Genomic DNA, 15443 nt, shown 5'->3' with positions numbered 1-15443 from the left:
CACAGCATGCTCAACACTGATCTTACTGGCAAGGGCAAGTCTCCTTTGCTGTGTCTGAAAAGCAGTAATCTTTTCATTATAACTCTTTTGTGTATCTGAGTCATAAGCTTTAATGACAGACAACCAAATTCCTTGGATCAAAAACAGAATTGTCTTCGAACAGAATAGAAAAGAAGTGAAGTACTTGTCAACAAAATAAAACACCTCCATCACCTGCTAGAGAAGAAAGTTCCTACTGTGTCCAGGCAGAAGACGACTCTCACGTAACACAGCATTTACCAAAAAACATCCATGCCCCTTTGGTCCCAAACACTGAGGAGGAGACAAAGTCTCAATAGTCTCAGTGATGCCCAGACTGGTATCAAAATCATGAAGATCAATACCAGGGAGACTTGGCTAAACTGTTCAGAAGGCCTCAGTCTCTAGATGAAGTCTGTAAACTGAGTTTTCCAGACAGCTTCCAGCTGAGTGGATGGTTCCTAGGTGTTTGTCACCCTTGAGGTGCAGTGGAATGGAGTATGGTGTGAGCTGAACTAAGTCAGCTCTCATCTGTTGTCTATTCCTTGACCATTATTCAACACTTAGACTTTTTCAAACAACCAGATGGGAAATCAATCTAAAAAAAAGGAAAAAAAAAAAAAAACCACCACTTTTCTGACTTTATCTCTGTTATACGGATTCATTTCATTCCATGTAACACATGGTCTTCAAAACTGTCGGTAGCCATTGGAGGATGGTCACAAGGACCTTACAGTAGTCTGTTCTCTCTTAAGACCTCTTTGAAAAATATGGCCAAGGTTTCCCGTGGCTTGTGGTAGTTAAAAAAAAAAAAAGTATAGAAAAGTCATTAAATGATTGATGAATGACAGTCAATGGTGCACTCACACCACAGTCTGTATAATACCCAGGAAAATACTAAAACAGGCATAAGAGATTTTTACTTAAAATATTACATATTCATAACTGTTAGGTCTCAAACCCAGGGCAAATGCCTGAGGTATCCATTAACATATCAAAGCAGATGCTGGCTGCCTGGTTCTCCCAGCATCCTCAGTCTCTACCTGTTAAAAGTCCCTCTTGGCCGGCACATCCCACCCCATACCCTGAAATTTCCACTCCAGCTAATGGGCAGAACTTCCCTGCCCCTAACTACTTTGGCGCCAACATAACCATTTTGGTTATGCCGATCTCTTGGCCCAGGCCACCCTTCTTGATCATCAACTACTTCCCCTCTCCTCACATGGACTCACTTGTTTACTCCAGACTCTTCCAGATGTCTCTGCCTCTGGCTGAACTCTCCCTTGTATCTACAATAAACTTTCTTCTCCACCATACCTAGGAGCAGTCACGCCCTTCCCTTTTGATTTCTCTTCTTTCATTCAACAAAAAGCTATGAAAACAGTCTACAGCAAACCGGTGAACCCCACCCAACTTGGTGTCTTATATGTAACTATAGCTCTGAATAAGAGATTAACATCACGTACAGGGCAGCTAACTAGTGCAACATGTTTGCACGCTTCTGAGCTGTAGGACCGTGTCAGATGTGCTCTGACATCTGTCTAGTGTGACTGCTGTATGCAGCTCAGGACGCTCTATAGTACATACAGACTGTATGACTGCCAATGCAATTAAGACTGTTTCATTGCCATGAAGGGACCTTCTGAGGTGCTAAAAATGATTGATCTCTTGTTCCAGAGGTGGCTCGGCTGTATACCTAAGGGTTAGACAATTAAGTTACCATTCTGCCTGATCTTAAAACGAATGGCAACTATCGATTAACATAATATATAGGTTTTATTTTGTTGGAACATTTGTTGGGCCTCTTTTCACGCAAGGCATCGCTGTATTTGGGAATGCCCTCGCCCCCTAGAAACATTGACATTGAATTTTCCTCTGTAAATTTTATTTTATATTCTCTGATATTTATCTTGCAATGAACAAAAATAGCATTAGTAAAGCAGAGGGGGAAAGATAGGAGAGAAAGAAAGGACGGGAGGAGAGGGTGTGGTAACTGAACTTACATCCCTGCTACTGGGGAGGCTTCAGCAGGGTCTTCCATGTTCAAAGCCTGTTTGGGCTACAGAGGGATGTGAGGGCCTGGACAATGTAGTCAGACACTTTCTCAATTGCTATAAACTGTAAAGACAGGACTATATGATAGTTCAGTCTTGGGTATCTGCCTAGCATGGGCCCAGAACTGGGGTCAATCCACTGGAGGGGGTCAGCACAGTCTCCTAAAAGCAATCCTTTGTTTCTACTTAATTCATTCTGAGATTCCTCCTGGCAGAAGAGTCATCACCACGATTATTTCCACTGTTCCCTAAGATACAACCAGCCTCTGTCAGCTTTGTGATGAAGGGGTCCAAAGCTGGTTGTTTTCCTCAAAAATTAGTTTGGAAAGTCCTCCTCAATCTGATCCGAGTCGGGGAAAGAAAACTGTTTAGGACTGACTATTCCCTCTCACAACCTGAAAGAAATGAAAACAGTCTCCAGTGCGACCTTTAGTGGCCTCAACAGTGCACAATAACCTGGCGAAGAGCCTCATGGCCTTAAGATGCCCCTAAGAACACTGCCCTTAACAAGGCCAAGTTGCCACACAGTGAGCCACGTTCTCACACCTACAGTGAGAATGAAGTTCTCATCCATGGGAACGTAAGCATCCACATCTGACCCAAAAACCAGCCCTGGCTCTGGGCTGTGAAGATTTCTATGTAGACTTCTGCCAGGAGAACAAAAGAAGGCAGCACGAAGAATAGTCATTCCAGCTACAGACAGTCCCACAGGCCCAGGACTGGGGATGGGAGCAGGGCTGAAGAGAGAGTGGACATAGGCTCAGAAAGATGACTGTGGCAAACACGCTGAATGCCACTGATGTCGGCCTGTACTGACCCACGAGCAGCAGGAAATCAGCCTGGTACTAAGGTGAAAAGCAAGTTGAAATGGAAAGATTGGAAGAGAAGATCAATAGTTGAACACCTAAGACTATACCCAGCAGACGCGAGAGAGGCCTTTGGCAGGGCCAGCAGTTGTAAGACATCTGTGAATAATTTTCATTGTCGCTCATAACTTCGTGCTGTACATAGTCAACAGCTTACTGTTTTGTGCATTATTTTTCAGTCTCGCCCATAATGCCACATGTAATTCTGGTTGTTCCCCTTTAGATGCTCTACAGAATTGTAGTGGTGAAATGTATAGTTATCAATCCACCTTGTTCCCAGACACTCATGTTGCTTCTGGTTTTGTGTTCAAACAATGCAGCAGCAGACAAAACGTACGTATGACACATCCACACAGCTTTGTGCGACTCTATGTATCTCAAAGCTGACTGACTGCTAGGTTCACAGTGCTACTGGCTATAGCATCTCCCACCAGCTACTTAACGGCCAAGAATCTCTAACCTCCCACCCTCATCTTAGGCAGCTCTCCCACCCACAGCGCTGGTGCCTGCAGGCACTGGCTGCAGTGGAACCAAGTAATAGTTCCACTAAGAAAACACAAGCTCTCACTTCACATGTCGCCCCTGCTTCGAATAGCCACACTACTGAATGTAAACAAACCTGTGGAGATGGAATAGTTTGCTTGGTTTTTCTTTTCCCCAAAGCATATCTCATGAAACAGGTTTTGGACAGTGACGTTAAGAGGGGAACTGTACCCTGCTTAGGCAACAGAGCAGACATGGCTTTGAGGAGACATTTGGCTGACATTAACAGAGATACCCACCTACCCTCAAAGGGTGGGCTAAACAATCAAGAGTTTAGAGGCTGCCATGACCTGAATGCGTCCTCCATTCTTACCCCGCCCCGAGTTCACAGGATGACACCTAAACACCACAGTAATGGGTTAGATCAGACCTCTGAGCAGTAATTAGTCTATGAACAGGATTAGTCTGATTTTAAAGGACCCCAGTGAGCGGTCCTACCCTGCTGTCTACCCTGAGACAGAGGAAAGACCATCTGTGAGGCACAGAGCCTTCAACAGGCACCAAACCTGAAACACCTTGATGGTGGACTATCCAGCCTCCAAAATGGTAAGTGAAAACTTCTGTTGTTTATAAACTTCCCAGCTTGGGATGATTTGCTATAGCATCCTGAATTAGACCACCTGTCACATTAAAAAAAAAAAAAAAAAACTACAGAAAGACTTTCCAAAACTGACTGATCAGCTCTGTGGGCATAAAGTACCCAACATCCTTCTACTCTGGATTCCAAGACTTCTACCAGGTCCAAGAGAGCTTCTAAAACGGTCATCTTCAATTTTAACACAAGATGAGGGGGGAAAAAACCAGTAAGGATTGGCTCTCAGCTGAACAGCTGTCTTTTTATTAGACCTCCTGGAAGGCTGCTAAGTCAGTCTGTCTCTGTCCCTATGACTCTCTCTCCCTTTCTCCCCCTCTCTTTTGCACATATATCATGCACAGCCATGCACTTGGGCACGCACATACACCTCGGCATATGCGTGTGCCAGCTTTAGTAACATGACAGTCCCTAATTGCAAGAGAAACTGAATAAGCTGTTTGTTACTAAGGTCTCTATTTTTTTGAGATAACATATGCAGGAATGAGAGAGCAAAATGAAAAGTCCCATACTTAAGGGAGAGTATATAACATGAGCAATATCATTGGTCATTATAAATGAACTGATTAAGCAAGATGTCAACACAAGAATAAAGGGGGGAGGGAGAGGATGTGTGGGGCAGATTTCCAAATCTCGAGCCGAGAGCTATCAGATGAAATCATAGGAATCACTGGGATGACCAAGGTCAGTGCAGAAGAAGAAGCAGTGAGGGCCACACAACCAGGAAGGCAAGACTTAAAAGAGAGGAGCAAAATTACCAGGAAATGAGACACAAGGAGAAGAGAAAAATCACTGTCCAAATCAAAGAGCAAAAGACTTCGGGGAAGGCAGGGCTGTGAAAGGCACTGCAACCAGCCTAGCAGTCATTCTCATGGGCGCCATCATTCTCAGTATACACAAGGTCACAGAATATACGTATACGTATACGTATACGTATACGTATACGTATATGTATATATGCATGTTCCTATTATACTGGAGAGCTACATGCTTGCAGGGAGTTCTGAGTCACTCTCAATCCCAGGCTGTAAATGGAGGATTCCAAATCTCTGAGGTAAGCCTATGCCTCTTGCCATAGATGAGTTTAGGCAAACTCTTAAGATACAACCCTGGCTAATGAGCCTCTAGGCAATTTCTGGAGGAACGGACAATGCAGTGACTAAAGACTGAATCATAATACATTTGCCCCTTCAAGACAATGAACGGAGCTACTGGGGAGCTTGAAAGCTTCCAGACTGCTTCATGGGTTTTCTGATACTTGCATCCAAAAGACAGGAAGGAAGCCTTGGAAGATTGGATATTTAGAATGTAGTATCCCAGTCCAATCATTCAGGGTTTCAAATATGATAGCAGCTCTAAGGACTAGGGATATACAAAGAATGCTTGGATGGTTTCACCTAGTAACTCTGTATCTAGAAAAAAAAAAAAGAAACAAAGACACATGTGAAGGTTGAGAAGGAGACCAGAAAGAACCTCATACTTTTGAAGATGATAAGGCAGGTGTGGAGTGCAGCAGTAAGAGCGTGGGAACCTGGAATCTGCAAAAAGATTTTAAAATGCTGTCAAGGAGGGCTGGAGAGATGGCTCAGCGGTTAAGAGCGCTGCTGCTCTTCCAGACGTCCTGAGTTCAATTCCCAGCAACCACATGGTAGCTCACAACCATCTGTAATGGGATCTGATGCCCTCTTTTGGTGTAGATAGCTACAGTGTACAAATAGACATAAAATAACTAAATAAAGTAAATATCCGGGCTGCAGTCAAACTGGAGATACAAGAGAGAAATTCAGAGAAAGAAGACCCATCAAGGTACCCGGAATGATTGACGTTACAATCCAACCGCATCAAAGATAGCATGATAGAGAGAGGCATTTCAGAGGTAACGAGGTAACTACCATAGGAATACTAAACTTTAGCCACTGAGGTCACTGAACCAGGTGGATAGGGAACAGGAGATGAGTCACCAAGGGGATGAAGGAAGGAAGGGGCAGCTGGCAACTGGAACACTTCCCACACCAATCTTCTCGACACTTCTTTAAGGAGAATAATAATGGAATTGCAGAGAGTCTCTGTTGTAAACCCTAGAAAACCCAGACTCTATTTCTAGGCAACGCCTCCTCCCCTAGTCCTCCTCCTTCTCCTTCCTAGTTGAGCAGTGTCCATAAAAGACACACAGGAAGAAATTCATTGCCTCAAAGATGCCTCTCATGTCTCTGCCAATGGCATTTATTTGCTTTGTTCTACTCTGGCTTACTGCCTGGTTCAGGGGGCAGTGATTGCTTTAGCCTAGAAAACTGCAATAGCTCCAGCCAGTCTTGGCCACTCCGAGCATCTCACGTGTTACCAGATGTCCTCCCAGAACCCAGCCCTGCTCTCCTCATGGCTTTCTGCTGTGATGCAGACCCAGCTCTCTCAACCCCTCAGGAGATGGGCCACCACTTCCCACACCACTGAACCACTTTGGCAGCAAACTATTCTCAGAAGTCACAGGTGCCTTTTCTTCAGTTAATCTCTCCTTTGCATTTCCTCAGCCTCCAGCACCGACTCTCATTTGTGCACAACTGCCACTGGGTAGAGATTGCTAATAGAGCCTAAAATCATACATTCAGTTATTTGGCATATACTACATCACCACGTGAGATTCTTCACAAACGTATAGCTAAACAATGTATAAAGTCTTGACCTGGGGATTTGTTAGGTTTCAAACCTGGGACAAATGGCTGAGGTGTCCATTAGCATATCAAAAAGGAGCTGGCCACCAGGTTCTCCCTGCACCCATCAGTTCCTACCTGTCAAGGGGCCCTCCTCAATGTCATACCCAGCACCCTACCCTAAACTTCTCCAGCCCAGGGGCTGGGCTTCCCTTCTCCCAGCTACCCTTCCCTATACAATTCAACCACTTTGGTTACCTGGCCTTTTCATCTGCTCTCTTTTGGGCCTCCTGGATGCTACATCTGCTCCTCCTCTACTCACTGAGTGGTTCTGGGTCCTGTCTACTCTGGACTCTCCCAGATGTGCCGGCCTCTGGCTATGCTCTCCCTAATGTCTATAATAAGCTTTCTCTCCCACCATACCTAGTGACAATCATATCCTTTCCTTTTTATTTCTTCTTTTCATTCATCTAGTGCCGAAACCCCAGGTCAGTCATGTTCCTTTCTTTTTTATTTCTTTTTTTATTCAGGGATATTGCCAGTGGTAGAATGGATACTCAGCATACCCAAGACCCTGGCTTGACTTCCAGCAATTCCTGCAAATTTCTAGAAATTTAAATTAAAATAAATGTAAAAGTCAAACTATGTAATGATATCATTCAAAGTCCTACAAACATGTTACTTTTCCTTCCTCCATTTTTCTCCATTTTGAAGTCCAGCACGGTTTTCACAGTCAGTCCCTGCCCCATCTATCCTGGGAGACAGAAGGCTATAACCTGCTCAGTTTCCCACATAACACCCAACGCAGCCAGAAGAAATAGGCTTTGTTCCAGGACCTTTGTTCTAGGACGAGTGTGCTACATATCCACACTGCCTGCTATGAGCAGCCAAGCCTTGCTGACCCAAACAGCCTTTCCTCCACACCAGCTCTCACAAAAGGCGTGGGAGTGTTTCCATTTGTTTGTTTGTTGGATAGGGAGCACAAGCGTTTCTGGGTTTCTCTGGTTGCAAACATTTTGCTTCCTGTTAGGTGCAAGGTTTCAGTCTCTTTTCTGAAACCTTAGAAGCTGGATAGCACAGAGCATTGTTTTCTTTAAACTTAAGAGGTGGTATGACATGCTCTCATGCTTTACAACACAGTGCCTGGAGCAGCAGCTCCCAACCTGGCTTACTAATATTCCTCCATATGGGAGCATCCTGATAAGAAAGATAAAGGCCCAACGGAAAAAGGCCCTTGTGTTGGGGCATAGCAGACTTTACTATTAAATGGGCTTAGATAAAAAGTAAATAACAACAACAAACTATTCCTATTCACCACTATGGTACAAAACCATCCTGCAGGCTGGCTGTGCACGCTGGAGCTCAAGGAGCTGGGACTGCTGCTCTTTTCGGAAACTGCCTGTTTGGAGGGCTGTTGTCTGTGTAGTACCAAAGAAAATGTCAACCTGAAGCTAGAAGAAGCATCCAGATAACGTGTAGGCTTTCAGAAAGCTGCCCCCATAAGTCATGCTACACCACTAACTTTCTTATCATCCCCCCCAGGCTATGGCACAGCCCGGGGACTTCAGATTCAACCTGTTACACCCCTTGCATGGTTTCCCTAGCACAGCACCACACCCATGGCTCACACTGGCTGTGCTTAAGCTGAGAATCTGCCCTCTCTCTGGGTCAGACCACAGTGGACCCTATGGGAGAGACCAGAGCACTCAAGCTACAGGGACAGCAGGCTTCATACCTGCTTTTTTTTCTCAGAGGTTTTAAGAAAGGAAAAACAACCTTTTAGGCTGCCCATTCCATCATTTCACTCCAAAACGAAACACACAAGTAGTTCCCAGCTTTTGGTCAGGACCGCCTCCAAAGAACCTGAATCGGTAGAAGATACCCATTCGGACATGGAGCTTTCAGGTCCCTGGGTCGTTGGGAACGCTGCACTGGGGGTCAGTTACCAGCAGGCTCCTCTCAAAAAGATTTGAGAAACAAAAAGGAATCCAATAAAAAATAAAATGGCAGAAACTGGGGCATCTGCCTCCTCACAGAGCGAGTGAAGCAGGCTAAATCCACATTTGTTGAAATACATGACTAAAGGAGGAGCCTGAAGACTGGAAAAGCAGTCATCTGGCATTCAAGGGAGATCTGCCCATCGTTCCTAGATGGTAACTGTGGCTGTGAATTCCCACAGATGAGGCCACTCCACCCAAAGGCACACTCGCACTGGGTGCAGTTTGGAGGAAACGCAGATGGCATTTAAAAGAAAGAGGATCATCCAAGAAACCTTTGTAAACAAGGCTCTGTCCACACTTCTCTCGGTCTTCAGAGGTTTACAACTAAGAATGGAGAATCCTTTCTTCCTTAGTAATAAATAGGAAACATTAGCCTATGCCTGCTCTCTTCAACAGTTGCATAAACTTGTGAAATTGCTGGCACTGGGACTGGGATTTTTCCCATACACTGATCCAATCTCCTTTTGAATGACACACCTGAAATGACTCTTGAAAGTGCCACCATTTCTTCTCCCCTCCCCCCCCCCCAACCTTCCAAGTCAGTACTGTAAATAAAGCAGTGTCCTCCCTGCCTAAGACACATCTCAAGCCTTACCTGCACAATGGCTGCATTTGCTTCTGCGGGAATCCTTAGTAACTTAAAAAGAAATCCACCTTTCTAAAGGTTTCACTAAACTACTTAAGACCAGGGTTAGCACTCTGACTCAGCCTGTATTTATAAATGTCTCCGAGGAAACCTAATATTAGTGTAGTGCTAAGAAACAGATTCAATTATGAAGTAAATCAAACAAGTCAAATTTAATAAACTGGAAACACAAGCTCTAGAAAAGCGGTCTTGTTTTCTGTGCTGATTGTATCTTCACTAGGACACAGTGAGTTGGGGAGGATTGTTAATGATGACATGGTCCTGAATAAACACTGTAATCAAATGTGGCTTGGGCTCATTCATTTTCATTCTGTATCTTTTATGTACCACTGTACTTCACCCACCCCATAATCCATGTGTGAAGTCTACCTTGAGTTCAAGGGTAGACACAACCGAACACATGATATCAGAGTAACAGCAGTAATGAACTGACGGTCTGTTAGTCGGTCACCATTCCCAGTATGGATAGACTGTAAGTACCCAAACATTCTCTTTTTCTTAAATGATTTATTTTTATTTTATGTGCATTGGTATTTTGCCTGCACGTATATCTGTGTGAGGCTGTTGGATCCCTTAGAACTGGAGTTAGACAGTTGTGACCTGCCATGTGGGTGCTGGGAGTTGAACTCAGGTCCACCAGAAGAACAACCAGTGCTCTTGACCATTTAGCCATCTCTCTAGCCCCCCCAAACATTCTTTTAATGGATAATGAAAATCAAGAAAGAAATTTAAAACTTCCTGGTATAAAGACAAGGATAACTACTGAAGAGAAGCCAAAGATACAAAAACTAGGGTTCTTTGTACCAGGCGATGTGGCGTGGAGCTCTGGTGACAAGAGTGGTTATAACAGCTATACTTGCCAGCCAGAGCTGTAACCTCAGTTACTGAGGCTGTGAGGATGCTAAGAAAAAGATGCCGCAGTGCAGGCACCATGACAACACAGAAAGACCCAAACCCTCAATAACATGACTCTCTTCCTGCAGGCCCTCCATCAATCTAAGGATTTCTACGAGCGGGGAACCCACATCCGCACCCTATGCTCAGCCACACTTTCTGCACTTAGATACATGGGCAGCAAAATTTCAACACTGTTTTGAGGTGACTGTCCCGCTTGGCCCACCTTAGTCCTGGCCACACTACCCTCCGGCATCACACCGGCCAATGGCTCACAGTGGTTCTTTGAAGTGACACCTGTCAGATACTTGGTGGTTTTTCAAATATGCATCTCCCAGGCTTGAGCCTCCTGATTTGCATGCCTTGATGGGGTTTTCTGGGTTAGAAGAGTAGCTATTTTCTTCTTAGGCCACTTCCAGGAAGAGGCTGGTGACACCTTAAATGAGTAATTTAGTGCACTATTCTAGGAAAAATACAAACCACAATACAAGCAGCAATAATTCTAGCCCAAAGGGGTCAACATCTAATATCTTTTTCCTGACAAATTCCAAGATTAGGGTTTTTGGTTTTTGTTTTGTTTTGTTTTGTTTTGTTTTGTTTTGTTTTTCATTGTATCCGAGGAAGTCCAAAACCACCTGCCAGGATATTTGATAGCAAAGATTGCCTAAGACTCATGTACTTTCACAAAGAACCAATCAAGAGAAAAACACTTTATTTCAAGTACCAGCCATATCCTGTGGTATCCTTCACTGGCAAGATGAATAAACATCATAATCTAAACTGAGATTGGTGTTTCACACATGGATTCACAGAAATCTTGGAGGCTGAGGCAGAAGGATGGCCGTGAGTCTGAGGTCAGTTTGAGCTTCAGTAGTGAGTTAAGCCTAAGCTGCAGTGGAAGACCCTGTCTGAAGTCAACCAGTTAATCTAAAACATAAAATAAAAACGGAAACATCTTGTAATTTAAGCCATTCTACCTCAACACAGATTCCAGATTTTTCTCTACCACAGCCAATCTTTTAAGGGCAGAATCTTTTTTTGAGTTGTGTTCTGGCCACCTCACCACAATATCGTGTGTTTCTGCATTCAATAAGGGCCAGGCAAACACCAAGTATCCTTCTCAGAATGAGAGACACATTTGTGAGAGAAACCAATGCTTTCTTGAAGGCCAGTCTTCAAGACCGAGCACATTGAATAACGTCAGACACGAAGGCTGCATTCCCCAGACTCTCGCTGAGGCATTCTGCGTGAGCTTCAGAGTCAGACTATGAAAACAGTGGCTTCAGATGTGGTTTAACATGTTGAAGTGGAGCGTTCAGAAACAGTGGAACAATTCCTGGCAGCTAGGGGGAAAAACGCAACCTGAAGTGCACACAGAAGACAGGGATCATGGAGAGTCTCGATGCAAGTTGCCTCATCCATAGGGTAGGATGCTCACTGTTGGGCTAAGATGTGGGAACTGAGAAAAGCCATCAAGGGCCGGGCAGTGGTGGCACATGCCTTTAATCCCAGCACTTGGGAGGCAGAGGCAGGTGGATTTCTGAGTTCGAGGCCAGCCTAGTCTACAGAGTTAGTTCCAGGACAGCCAGGGCTACACAAAGAAACCCTGTCTCGAAAAAACAAACAAACAAACAAACAAACAAACAAACAAAAAGCCATCAAGGGAACTCACATCTGCACCTGTCTGACGCGGGCCCTCCATCAGCCTACAGATCCTCTGAGCAGGGAACCCACATCTGCACCTCGTGTTCCGCCACACTTTCTGCACTTTGCTACATGGGCAACAAAACTTCAACACTGTTTTTAGGCCACTGTCCTGTTTCACCCCCCTTTGGCCTGGTCACACTACCCTCCGGCATCACACTGGCCAATCGCACACATCAGTTCTTTGAAGTGACACCTGTAAGAGACTTGGTGGCTTTTCAGATAAGCATCTTCCAGGCTTGAGCCTCCTGATTTGCATGACTTGTTGGGGTTTTCTGGCTAACTTGTGGTACATACCTTTGGATAATGTCTTAGGGTTCTAGTGCTGTGAACAGACACTATGACCAAGGCGACTCTTATGAGGACATTTAAATGGGGCTGGCTTACAGGTTCAGAGGCTCAAGCCATTATCATCAAGGCAGGAAGGATGACAGTGTCCAGGCCGACATGGTATAGGAGAAGCTGAGAGTTCTAGATCTTGTTCTGAAGGCAAACAGAAGACTGGCTTCCAGAGAGCTAGGATGAGGGTCTTAAAGCCCACACCCACAATGACACACTTCCTCCAACATGGCCACATCTACTCCAACATGGCCACACCTCCTAATAGTGCCACTCCTTGGGCCAGGCATATTCAAACCATCACAGATAGAATAGTTCAGGAGAAGAAGAGAGTCTGCATACTTCTTTTCTCGAGGAAGAAGAGAGTCTGGTTATTGACGCTTCAGGTCTTTCTGTGTTGTTAAGGTATTTTTGCACCAAGGCATCTTCTTCTTAGTATCCTAAGTAGCCTCGGTAATTGCCAAGTTCCTACAACAGGGGAAGAGCTTGTTGGGTTAACAAGCACTTATCTAGTACACAAGAGACCTGCATTCTAGCCCTCGTATTGAAAGGGGGAGAAAATGTTCATTGTTCCTAAGAGGGTCAAATAATATCTAGACTATTCAGAAACAAAGTAAAGCACAGAACATATCTCCAACTGCAACACAATTGATTTTAAATATTTTTATTTCTTGGCCTATCATGTCCTCCAGTTACTAAGTAGCAAAGTACCTGAAAACATAATAGCTTGACACAACTATTTTACTTGGCTCATAACTTGAGACTCAAGAATTCAGGAACAGCTGGGCTGGACAGTGCTGAGACAGAGTTTCCCATGTGACTATAATCCTTCTCCAGGTGTGGCTGGAGTCTTCTGCAGATTCAAGTGAATGGCTGGCTGAGACAGCTCCCCTCAACTGCTGCTGGATGACGGCTATGAACTGAGACCTTAGCCAGGCTAAGGGCTAAAGTGACTACAAGTGGCTTCTCCTACATGGGAATCTATTTCAGGGAAGTTATATTTCTCTATGTCAGCTAGCATCTCAGAACTAGTGTCCCAAGAGCAGTAAACAGAATTTACAGAAACTTTTACTACCCAAAGTCACACACAGCTATGCCTGATGTGCTCTCTCAGAGGCAACTGGAGTATACAGAGACTCCCTCTAGTCTTGGGAGGAGACTTCCAGGATTGGGGGTTTTGTTTTGTTTCTGGAGCCAGAGATTAAACCCAGAGCTTAAATATTCTTATCACATGTTCTTTTACTTACCTGCGTCCCTACTATGGCTATTAAAAAATAAACTACCAACAGAGTATTTGAAGAGGTTAATTTCTATTAGTTTTAATATAAATAAGTGGTTGGATAAAAATTTTAGTTGTATTTTAGCTGTGAGTTCCTATGACGGAAATGGGCTATTTTGTTCCCTGCAAATGCCTTCTTTAATTAAAGAGGCTAAGCTTACCTAAGTGAATTTTTTAACAAAAGAATCAGAGAGCAGTTGTCAGGCTTTGGACTCTTAAGCAACAAAAGGCTTCATTGGACGGTGCAGGCTGCCTGTGTCCTAGGGAGCTCTTAGGGATACAGGTCCCCTCCTCTGCTCAGCACCTGGATGCTCACACCTGCTCTGGGTTCAACGGTTGTCAGCAAGTGCTTGCGGTGAAAGGCAAGAGAGAAAGGAATAGACTAGACTCCATCTCTATGTTCAGCTTTAGGGTCAGATCCCAAAGGTCTTCCTTCTTTCTCTTTTCCCTATCAATTAACCGTCCTCTAAAACGGGCCCTTTGGTTTGTTCTCAAGGTGAAAACAACTACTCCACCACTCACATTGTGATCCTATCATATCTTTAAGTCACTATGGCAAAGAGAACAGTCCTACATTTGGACCACTGAATCCTAGCAATACGTGGGGATCTCCAGACACAAGCTGGAGATTGTCCAACCCTGTGATGGTCGAGCCATTGGAGGATGGGCAGTACATCCACAGTTGCTGAACTGAAAATCTCAAGGTCCCTTAAGAAGCTTCCGTGAGTCTGTGCAATGGAATTTAGAAAGCAAAGGCAGAACTGAGACATTTGGGATGTTACTCTTCACTATCTTCCTTCCAAAACTGAGGTAAAACAGAAAATATGGGATTCTGAATGGTGAGTTTCAGGGTGAATCCAAGGTCTACAGAAGGATTCAGGTCCCAGATCTGTGGAGCTGTACTGGAAGCTCACAGACTTTGGAGGCTGCCTTCCCAACTGATGCCTTTACCCTTTGATGGTCTCAGGACACTCCCCTGGGAAGTCACATATGCTCAGCTCACTTTTGCACAGTGACTCACATGGCATGACCCTCAAAGCCATATTTGAGCAGACTGTTTTATTTCTAACTGTTGGAACACAGACCAAGAATGGAGGTGTGTGAGAATGCTGAGTGCTTGTGAGAAAACTCCAAGAAAACAGGAATCTTGTGACCTCAATTTCTTCAAAACACAGAACTGTTCTTGGAATGTGGTTTCATGCTCCTCCCAGGTGTAGCAGATAGGAGTGAGCTTCCTTCAACTGCTGTGCCTCTATAGAAACGTTTTGCCATGGATGGCCTGTCCCTGAGATTGTACACTTTACTCATGTGATTCCTCTTAACCCTCCGAGTATAAACTGCCTGACACTCTGAATACATGAGACTTCAGTCCATCTCATTTCTAGGCGCCACTCTGAAGTGGAAACTTAAGGGGTCTTTGGAAAATCGATTGGATGGTGTTTTGCTGGGGCAAACAAGTGGAGGAACATTTAGCTGAAACAGACACAGGAGAGGCTAAAGCAAGCATATGAAAAGACACATGATGAAGGATTCTTCATTAACAACTCGCGTGTATTGGTCCACCTTACATTGGTAGTTGAGCTCCATTTGTCAGGACTCCATAGAGAGAAATGCACCAAAAAACTTCTGGTGGTGTGCTGTAGTTTCTAGCCTCTTCCTTAGACTCAGGCTGATTGGCAGAATGATGTCAGCTGAGACAAGACACATAGTAAGGCTTCCAGGCATCCATGAATGCCCCAGACTTAATTCAACACTATAAAAAGACCCTCTTAGCAATCCAAAGACTGCAGCCGAGTCACTGAAGAACCTTTCACAGGCAAAATGATGTCTGCTGTCCAAGCTGTGACATACGGTGGCAGA

General features: G+C 44.5%; 1 protein-coding gene across 7 annotated transcripts in view; it reads right to left on the bottom strand.

The window, feature by feature from the left end:
* Osbpl3 (oxysterol binding protein like 3) overlaps nt 1-15443 on the bottom strand; it is a 172530-nt gene that overhangs the window by 120085 nt on the left and 37002 nt on the right. The window contains exon 1 of one of the 7 annotated variants that reach the window (XM_076913344.1): nt 9317-9436. The exons of the other annotated variants lie outside the window; for them this stretch is intronic. The gene's annotated coding sequence lies outside the window, so the exon portion shown is untranslated. Of the gene's footprint in view, nt 1-9316; nt 9437-15443 lie in introns of those variants that run through there. 7 annotated transcript variants of the gene reach the window in all.

The sequence above is a fragment of the Arvicanthis niloticus genome, chromosome 15, assembly GCF_011762505.2.
Source record: "Arvicanthis niloticus isolate mArvNil1 chromosome 15, mArvNil1.pat.X, whole genome shotgun sequence".
NCBI classification, from domain to species: domain Eukaryota; kingdom Metazoa; phylum Chordata; class Mammalia; order Rodentia; family Muridae; genus Arvicanthis; species Arvicanthis niloticus.
The sequence above is the reverse complement of the archived record's forward strand: the minus strand, read 5'-3'. Positions and strand labels throughout refer to the sequence as shown.